The 10011-nt window shown below is 43.9% G+C and overlaps 3 protein-coding genes and 1 pseudogene across 4 annotated transcripts in view; 3 read left to right on the top strand and 1 right to left on the bottom strand.

Moving 5' to 3' along the window:
• Nucleotides 1-10011, bottom strand: part of PVALB (parvalbumin) — a 307642-nt gene that overhangs the window by 140362 nt on the left and 157269 nt on the right. The gene's annotated exons all lie outside the window — the stretch shown is intronic.
• The window catches only part of KCTD17 (potassium channel tetramerization domain containing 17), a 357579-nt gene that overhangs the window by 232668 nt on the left and 114900 nt on the right, over nucleotides 1-10011 (top strand). The window lies entirely within an intron of this gene.
• Nucleotides 1-10011, top strand: part of MPST (mercaptopyruvate sulfurtransferase) — a 462750-nt gene that overhangs the window by 371611 nt on the left and 81128 nt on the right. The window lies entirely within an intron of this gene.
• LOC126929948 (uncharacterized) lies at nucleotides 7942-8023 on the top strand (annotated as a pseudogene).

Below are 10011 nucleotides of genomic sequence, written 5' to 3'. Positions count from 1 at the left end.
ACCCTGAATTTGTGTGTGCATGTTGGTGTAGCTGGAGGAAGGAGTTGCTCTTTGAAACCTCAATTGCTATTGTAAGTGATACAGCTCCAGTGACTGAAGGAACACCAGGATCCTTAGTCTTGCGCCGATTTAAATAAAATGACACAGAAACACATGGAGTGGTTTTAAGGAGTGGAGAGTTTAATAGGCAAGAAAGAAGGAAGAAGGGACAGATGGAGGGGGGCTCCAAAGCTGAGAGAGGAAACCGAGTGCCACAAAAATTAGCCAGTTATATGAGGATGCTAGAGGAGGCGGTATCTGATTTGCATAGGGCTCAGGGGATTGGTTTGACCAGGCATCTCATTCATGTAACCCCTGAAAAACCTGGCCCTTTCACCCTAGCATTTTAATATGCAAATACAGGACATGACGCTCTACACAGGTGGGGCTATGTGGGGGCGGCCATATTGCCAGGCAAACCTAGGGGCAAGGAAAAGATGGTGGGAATTCCCGTGTTTGGGTGGACCCGGTTTCTAATGGTCCACATTTGCATATCAAAGGTTGCCAGCCTGACTCTAAGAGCTGGGGCTTTCCTGCTAGACAAGAAACGTTTTTTGGAGCTGCTTTTAAGACAGAAATGAAAACTTCCCAAGGACCCCTTTTCCTCTCTATCTGCCTCAAATAATTTTTAAATAATTCCTATAACATAAGGAAATGAATTCTGCTAAACAGAAGGGCCTTTGGTCTTTGGAGCACTGCAGTGGATACATGATGGCGTGTGGGACACCACGCAATGGAGGGAGATGCAGGGCGCTTCTGGGAAAATCCAGGAGGGCAGAGGGAAGAGGAAAGACAGTGAGGAAAAGGAGGATAAAGAACACACTTTTAAAAAATCGTTTATTATTATCTGAAATTCCAACATAACTGAACGTCCTGTATTTGATCTCTAGCCATGAGAGTGAAAAACTAAATAGAGACCAAATTCCCCATAAAAATAACAGAGTGATCGAGAGCTTATTCCTGGCAGGCCCCGTTTGAGTGACCTATAAGATCAATTCATTTAGATACTATGGAAGTGGAAGATACTACCTTTATAATTTTCATCATTGAGGAAACTAAGGCACAGAGATGTCACACACTTGCCCCAGGTCTGCCAGCAGGTAAGGGGCAGAGCCAGGATTTGAACTGTAGTCCTGTGGCTCAGAGCCTGCCCTCAAAAGGTAAGTCTGTCACCTAAAGATCCATATGTGTTTGTAAGATGATCCATGTTGGTTGGCAAAACAGAAAAATCCATAAACCAAATAAATTGATTTGGTGGCAGGGAGAGATTGAATCAGAGGTGACCCTGAAAAATGTCTGTTTATCTGGGAGCTGAACAATGAAGGTGCGGTTCTCACCCATTGGAGAGACCTTTCCTGGAGGACTGCAGCTCCCTCATCTGTCTTCCCCTGAGAACCCAGCCCAGAGCCACGCATGTAGTAGGTGATCACTGAGGTGAGCAAGGCCTGCAGGAGGCTGTCCCTGAGATGGAAGAGGACAAAAAACTTATTAGGGGGAGGACAGGAAGCAGAAGTGGGCCGGGGAAGCTATTGGCCATCCAGAGTTGACATTTGTGCCCCCATGGAGAACTTGGGGGCATGAATTGCCTGTTGGAAGAGCCCGTGTTGGGTGAAAATGGCTAGGCCCAGAGCCCTTCATGGTGGGGAACCCTGAGAACCTACTACATAAGGAAGGAGTAGGGCTGGAGACCATCAGTGGCTTGGGCCTCACAAGCATTTCACGTTTAATTGATCACACAGAACCCTTGCACCAAGACAGTCGTTTGCTCCTAGAGGGAGCCTTTCCTTCTTTTGAAAACAATCCTTTCCCAACTCCAACAAGGCGACCTACACCCAGGGTGCTCAATCAATAAAAGTTGGGCAGCCCGGCTCCGGGGACAGTGTGCCCAAAGCATTGAAATGCAGTGATTTGGGCCATGGGTCATGCTGGGTGTCCTGAGCAGGGGTAACTTCATCTGCCCGGTGACACAGGTAGCAACTCTCTGGGTTTGGTGGCACAGGAGGTGAGGGAATTTACCAAGCCAGTTGTAGGTAAAGAAAGGCAGATTTATTAGAGAAGATATGAAAATACGTTGCAAGGTTGCATTTACAACGAGCAGAGAAGGGGCTGTCTGCAAAGAGGCAGGGGCTAGAGGAAAGTTTCATAGGGTCACGTTGAAGAGGGCTACATGCAGAACAAGCAGAACGAGGTCGTTGTACCCAGTTGTTTGTGATTAGCTGTCTCTCAGAACAGTTGTTCATTTTTCTCCCGACTTGGGCCCCTCCCCAACCTGGAGTTTCTTCCTCATCGTTGCTCATTTATCAGGACTCCACACCAGGGACCCTGAGTCACCCAACAAGTACTAACTCAAGTGTGGGTTCCTCTTAGAACACAGCCCCTCCAGCTTCCTTGGAAATCCCCATGTCTGCCCAAACGATGTAGGACTTTTCCTCTTGGTCACTTTGCAAGCCAGGGTCCCCAGCCAGGGATGCCTCGCCCAGGTCTCACTCGGCCTCGCTGTTGTACCCCAGCTTGCCTGTATTATAACTTGTACCCATGTTCGGTGGTTCCTAAGCTCTTGTACCTCGCCCAAGAAGAATGAAGATATACTGGACATTGGAGGGTGAGGAGGGCTGAGAAGAATTTTATTGAGCGATGAAAACGGTTTCCGTGGAAAGGGAACTCGGGGGTGGGAGGTGGGGTGTTGGGGGAGGTTTTGCCATGTGTCTGGGTCTGGGGCCCTTTATGGATTCAAAATGAGGAGTGTGTGCTGATTGGTTTGTGAGTATGCAAAAAAGGTTAAAGGGACAACACCACTCAAAGGTGGGCACAACAGTGTAGGAAAACCAATCAGGAAAAGGTAGGAAGGTATATGTAAAATAGGTGAATGGTGAGGACCAATCAGAGGTAAGCATGCCAAACAGGAAGACAAGTTATCAAACCAGTCCAGTCGGAGGATTTAACTTGTAGCTTGGCTTTCAGGTTTTAAGCTGTCTTTGGCTTGGAGGTGGGGTTTCACTGAGGACCTGCCCCTATCTGCCTAGGCATTTGTCCACCTCCTACTTCTATCACAAACAGAGCATGTCTCAGCCTGTCTGTCCCACTACTCAACTTTGTCCCCCTGCCCTTATTACCCATCTTGTAATTCCTGACTCACAGCTTTGTGTTCCAACTAGACTGAGAGCTCCCTGAGCCCAGCTACTGCCAGGCTCACTTCAGGCTTCAATGCCCAGCTCGGACCCAGTGCATCTGCTAGTGTGAGGGGTGTGTGTGTGTGTGTGTGTGTGTTAAAAGTGTTTCTTGCTGGCTGGTTCTGGAAATTTGTCATTCCCTGTCCTCTATCTCCCTGTTAAAAACTTCAGCTGAATTAAATGTGAAGGAGTTTAATTGAGAAATAAACAATTTGTGAATTGGGCAGTCCCCAGAATCACAGCAGATTCAGAAAGACTCCAGGGGGTGCCTTGTGGGCAGAACAAATTTATAGACAAAAAAAGTAAAACGACATACAGAAATCAGAACTGAGGTACAGAAACAGCTGGATTGGTTACAGATTGGCAGTTGCCTTATTTGAACATAGTTTGCACACTCAGCAGTGTATGAGCGGTTGAAGTATAACTGCTGGGATTGGCCGAGACTCAGTGATTGTTACAGGCACATACTCCTAAGTTGGGTTTTCAGTCCTGTCTACCTACCAAGTTAGGTTGCAGTTCATCCACAAGGACTCAAATATGGAAGTACCAAGTCCTTCTCAGGCCATATTTAGTTTGATTTGACATCCCCATTGAGATGACTCAACTATTCGGCTAAGGGCTGTAGACAGGGAAGAAATGTGACTAATTGCTGGATACTGCAGTATATTGAGTGTGTGAGAGCATTATATCTAAAAAACAATGTACGTACTGCAATTTAAAATGTTTTGCTGCTAAAAATAAATGCTAACAGTCATGTGAGCCTTCAGCAAGTTGTCATCTTTTTGCTGCTGGGGGCTCTTGCCATGATGTTGATAGCTGCCGACTGAGTAGAGTGGTGGTTGTTGAAGGTTGGGATTGTGTTGAAGGCTGTGGCAATTTTGTAGTGGCCACCAATGGAGTTTGCTGCATCGATGGACTCATCTTTTCATGAAATATTTATTGGTAGCATGCAATGTTATTTGATAGCATTTCTTTCCAAATTGAAGTTAATCTTCTCAAACCCTGCTGCTGCTTTATCAACTAAGTTTATTTGATATTCTTCATCCTTTGTTGCTATTTCAACATGTTCACAGCATCTTCACCAGGAGTAGGTTCCATCTCAAGAAACCACTTTCTTTGCTCATCCATAAGAAGCAGCTCCTCACCCATTCAAGTTTTATCATGAGATTGTAGCAATTCAGTCACATCTTCAGGCCGTACTTCTAATTCTAGTTTTCTTTGTATTTCCACTATATCTGCAGTTCCTTCCTCCCCTGAAGTCTTGAATCCCTCAAAGTCATCCACAAGAGTTGGAATTGACATCTTCCAAACCCTGTTAGTGTTGATGTTTTGACCTCCTTCCATGAATTGCAAATGTTCTGAATGACATCTAGAGTGGTGAATCCTTTCTAGAAGGTTTTCAATTTACTTGGCCCAGATCCATCAGAAGAATCACTGTCTATGACAGCTATAGCCTTAAGAAATGTGTTTTTTAAATAACACGTCTTGAAAGTAGGAATTTCTCCTTAATCCAAGGGCTGTATAATAAATATTATGTTCGCAGACATGAAAACAACATTAATCTCCTTGTGCATCTTCATCAGAGCTCTTGGGTGACCAGGTACATTGGCAAAAAGCAGTAATATATTCAAAGAAATACTTTTTCTGAGAATTATATCTCAACAATGAACTTAAAATATTCCTAAACCATGCTGTAAACAGATGTGCTGACATCCAGGCTTTACTGTTCCATTTCCAAAGCACAGGCAGAATAGATTTAGCATAATTCTTGTATTAGTCTGTTTTCATGCTGCTGATAAAGACATACCCAAGACTGGGCGATTTACAAAAGAAAGAGGTTTAATTGGACTTGCAATTCCATGTGGCTGGGGATGCCTCACAATCATGGCGGAGGGCAATGAGGAGCAAGTCTCATCTTACATGGATGGCAGCAGGCAAAGAGAGAATAAGGAAGATGCAAAAGCGGAAACCCCTGATAAAGCCATCAGATCTCGTGAGATTTTTTCACTACCATGAGAACAGTACGGGAGAAACCGTCCCATGATTCAATTGTCTCCCACTGGGTCCCTCCCACAACACATGGGAATTATAGGAGTACAATTCAAGATGAGATCTGGGTGGGGACACAGAGCCAAACTGTATCAATTCTTTTTTTTTTTTTTTTTTTTTTGAGACGGAGTCTCACTCTGTCACCCAATGGTGCGATCTCGGCTCACTGCAAGCTCCGCCTCCCGGATTCACGCCATTCTCCTGCCTCAGCCTCCCAAGTAGCTGAGACTACAGATGCCCGCCACCACGCCTGGCTAATTTTTTGTGTTTTTAATAGAGAGGGGGTTTCACCGTGTTAGCCAGGATGGGCTCGATCTCCTGACCTCGTAATCTACCCGCCTCAGCCTCCCAAAGTGCTAGGATGACAGGCGTGAGCCACCGCACCCAGCCAACTGTATCAATTCTTAAGGGCCTTAGGGTTCTTTGGAACTGTGAATAAGCATTGGTTTCAACTGAAAGTTACTAGTGGCATTAGCCCTTAACAAGAGATTCTGCCTGTCCTTTGAAGCATTGAAGCTTCAAATAAAAGGCATCTTCTTCCAATAAAAGGCTTTTTTGTCTACATTGAATATCTGTGTTTAGTGCAGCCACCTTCATTAATCATCTTGGCTGGATCTCCTGGATAACTTTGTGTAGCTTCTCCATCAGCACTTGCTGCTTCACCTTGTTCTTTTATGTTAAAGAGATGGTTTCTTTCCTTAAACCTCATGAACTAATCTCTGCTAGCTTCCAACTTTTCTTCTGCAGCTTCCTCACCTCTCTCAGCCTTCGGAGAATTAAGGAGCATTAAGGCCTTGCTCTGGATGAAGCTTTGGCTTAAGGGAATGTTGTGGCTGGCTTGGTCTTCTATCCAAACCACTAAAACTTTCTCCATATCAGCAATAACGCTGTTTTCCTTTCTTATTCATGAGTTCACTGAAGTAGTACTTTTAATTTCCTGCAAGAACTTTTCTTTTGCATTCATAACTTGGCTAACTATTTTCCCAAGAGGCCTAGTTTTCAGTCTATCTAGGCTTTCAATGAAGCTTAATCATTTCTAGCTTTTGATTTAAAGTAAGAGATGTGTGCAACTTTTCTTTGGACTTGAAAGCTTAGAGGCCATTGTAGGGTTATTAGTTGGCCTAATTTACCTGTTGTTGGGTCTCTGGGAATAGGGAGGCTAGATTTGGTATCTGGTTAGGGCCTACTTCCTCATAGATGAAGCCTTCTCACCGTAGGGCAAGAGATAAGAGAACGGACAGTTGGTGGAGCAGTCAGAACACACAGAACGTTTATTCAGTTTACTGTCTTCTGTGACAGATCGTGGCATCCCAAAACAATTGCAGTAACAACATCGCTGATCTCAGACCACCATAACAGAAGCAATAATAAGGAAAAAGTTTGAAATATTGCAAGAATTACCAAAAGGCGACACAGAGATTAAACTGCCCCTATAAACTTTATGAAATTAATCAAGGAAGAAGGAAGGGAGAGAAACAAAAATCACCCACGCTGGCCTCCATCATGAGGTTGGCCTGCTCTCCAACCTGCATGCTCATAGCTGTTTGGTACCTACTGTGCTAAAATCACATAGACCCTGTTACGAGATCACAGTTCCCCGTAACTGCTCCGTAGATAACAATGTGAACATTATAAAACGTTTAGTTTTCCCTGTGAGATAGTCCTTCAGGTCCGATATACTGATGAAACTACTGACCCAGCCGGTCTGAAGGACCCCACAATGGGCTGACTCACCAAAGAATGCAGTTTCCATATCATGATGATTTCATCCTCCCTTCCTCCGACCAATCAGCAACCCCAATTTTCCAATTACGGAGGGAGTCTCTCACCCTCTGTATTCCCCTTAAAAGCCCCAGCCCAAAGCTCTTTGGTGAGATAAGCGGAAGGGTCTCCTCCCATCTTCTCAACTCAGCACTCTGCAATCATTAAACTTCCTCTGCTGCAAACCCTGCTGTCACTATGTAATGGATCTGTTACCGCACGATGGGCATATGAACCCATCGGTCCTACAACAGAGACATGCTATTGGAAAAATGGTGATGGAAGACTTGCCAAAACATGGCTGCCACAAACCTTCAATTTGGAAAAACACAGTATCTGCAAAGCACAATAAAGCAAAGTGCGATAAGACAAGGTGTGGCTGTATATTCAAATTAAAATGAGATGTAGTTCTTTTACTCACCACATTGGTAAACATTACTGGTAAAATGACTGACAATACCCAGAATGGGAAGTGTGTGGGGGTACAGGTACTCTTGTACTATAAAATACTAGTCTATTTTTTTTTTAAATAGACTTTACTTTTTAGAACAGTTTTAGGTTCACAGCAAAATTGAGTGGGCAGCTCGGAATTCCCATATATTCCCTGCCCCACACATGCACAGCCTCCCCAACTTAACATAGACCAGTGGCTTATAAACAAGAGCATTTATTTCTCACAGTTCTGGAGGCTGGGAGTTCAAGATCAACATGCTGGCAGATTTGGTGTCTGGTTAGGGCCTGCTTCCTCATAGATGAAGCCTTCTCACTGTAACCTCGTATGGCCGAAGGAGCAAGGGAGTCTCTCTGGTCTCTTTTATAAAAACACTGATCTCATTCCTAAGGTCTCTGCCCTCATGAACTAAGCACCTCCAAAAGGCCCATCTCCTAATCCATCACCTTGTGGGGTAGGATTTCAACACAGATCATTTTGTAATTCATAGACGTGATGATTGGGTGTTCCCAAGTATGTGTGAGATGTGCCACCTTCAAACCTTGTTACTGTAAGAGTTAAAGAAAGAGGAAAGAAACCAGAAAAGGGGCTCAACAGTCAAAAACAGGTTTATTTTGGAGAATAAACCTGAAAGGGGCTTCTGGCCAATTTTGGTCGGAATATTCTCTCTTACAATATCAACAGCCTGCACTGCAATTGTCTTAGCCCACTGGGCTGCTATAACCAAAATAACAGACGGGTGGCTTATAAACAACAAGAGTATTTATTGGTTTTAGAGTGAGAGAGCTTTATCACAGGCTTGGAATGGTTCTGTGTCGGGGAGAAGTTTATGGTGGGGTTGGAATGTCTCTGGCCGGAGGGGAGGTTATCTTGAGGCTGACGTCTCTCCGCCCGTGGGGAAGTTATCTCTGGGCTGGCATGTCTCTGGTCGGGGAGGGATTTATCTTAAGGTTGGAATGTTTCTGGTTGGAGATGTCATTTGTGGTTTATGGTCATGCTGACCTTAGTCACTAGGTTGATGCCCTTTGAATTTAGGCAATTTTTGATCAAGGGGAACTTGAGAACGGCAGTGCTTGTCCAAGATGGCGATGCTTCTGCTCTGTCAGTTACCGTGTGGGCATATTACCCATCTGACATGAACTTAGAGAAAAAGAAGTTAAAAAAAAAAGCAAAAAGGATTTCAACGCACTGATTCAGAGGGATATAAACATTCAATCCATGGCAACAGTGGTATATTTGTTACAATTGATAAACCTACATTGATACATCATTATCACTCAAGCTCTATAGTTTACATAAATACATCTTGACAGGTATCCAGCATTATAACATGGCACAGAATAGTTTCGCTGCCCTAAAAACCCTCTGTGCTCCACTTTTCATCCCTCCCTCACCCTAACTTCTGGCAACCACTGATGCTTTTTCTCTCTCCATATTTTTGCCTTTTCCAGAATGTCATATAGTTGAAATCACACAGTATGTAGCCTATTCAGAGTCACTGTTTTTGCTTAGTAATATGCAGCTAAATTTCCTCCGTGTCCTTTCACAGCTTGATAGCTCATTTCTTTTCAGTGCTACATAGTATTCCATTGTCTGGGTGTATCATAATTTATTTATCCATTCTCCTACTGAAGGACATCTTTTTTTTGCTTCCAAGTTTTGTCAGTTAATGTTGCTATAAGCATCTATGTGCAGGCTTTTGTGTGGACATGTTTTCCACTCATACGAGTAAATACGAAGGAGTACAACTGCTGATCATATGGTTAAAGTGTGTTTACTTTTATAAGAAACTGCAAAAGTGTCTTCCAAGGTGGCTGCACCATTTGGCATTCCCACCAGCAATAAATGAGAGTTCCTGCTCCTCCACATCCTGGCCAGCATTTGGTACTGTCCCTGTTCTGGATTTTGGCCATTCTAACCGGTGTGTAGCAGTATCTTGTTGTTGTTTTAATTTGCATTTCCCTAATGACGCATGATGCTGAGCGCCTTTTCATACGCTCTTTTCACATCTGTATGTCTTCTTTGATGAAGTGTCTACTCTGGTCTTTAATTGGATTGTTCATTTTCTCGTTTTGTTTTGTTTTTTTAATTTTGTAGAGATGGGGTCTCGATTCAGGTGATCCTCCCACCTCAGCCTCCCAAAGTGCTGGGATTACAGGCATGAGCCACCACACCCGGCCCTTATCGTTGAGTTTTAAGAGTTCTTTGAATAATTTGGATAATAGTCCTTTATCCAAAAGATATGTCTTTTGCAATATTTTCTCCCACTCTTTGTCTTGACTTCTCATTCTCTTGACCAGGCACTCTTATATCACTTTAGTGGGAAGTTGTTTCTTGGACAATATCTAGCAAAATGAAAAACGTACACCTTTTGACTTTATTGTTATGCTTCTAGAAATATTCAGACCCATACCCAAAACTGTAGGTACATAAATATTTGTTGTAACATTGTTTCCTTCTAGAAATAGAAACCACATGGAGGGCCGTTCACACAGGAGACCTGCCCCAGCCAGGGCCCCCAGTTCCTCACCATGCTAGGTC

Source organism: Macaca thibetana, chromosome 10, assembly GCF_024542745.1.
Source record: "Macaca thibetana thibetana isolate TM-01 chromosome 10, ASM2454274v1, whole genome shotgun sequence".
Lineage (NCBI taxonomy): Eukaryota > Metazoa > Chordata > Mammalia > Primates > Cercopithecidae > Macaca > Macaca thibetana.
This window is presented reverse-complemented; position numbering and strand designations above follow the sequence as displayed.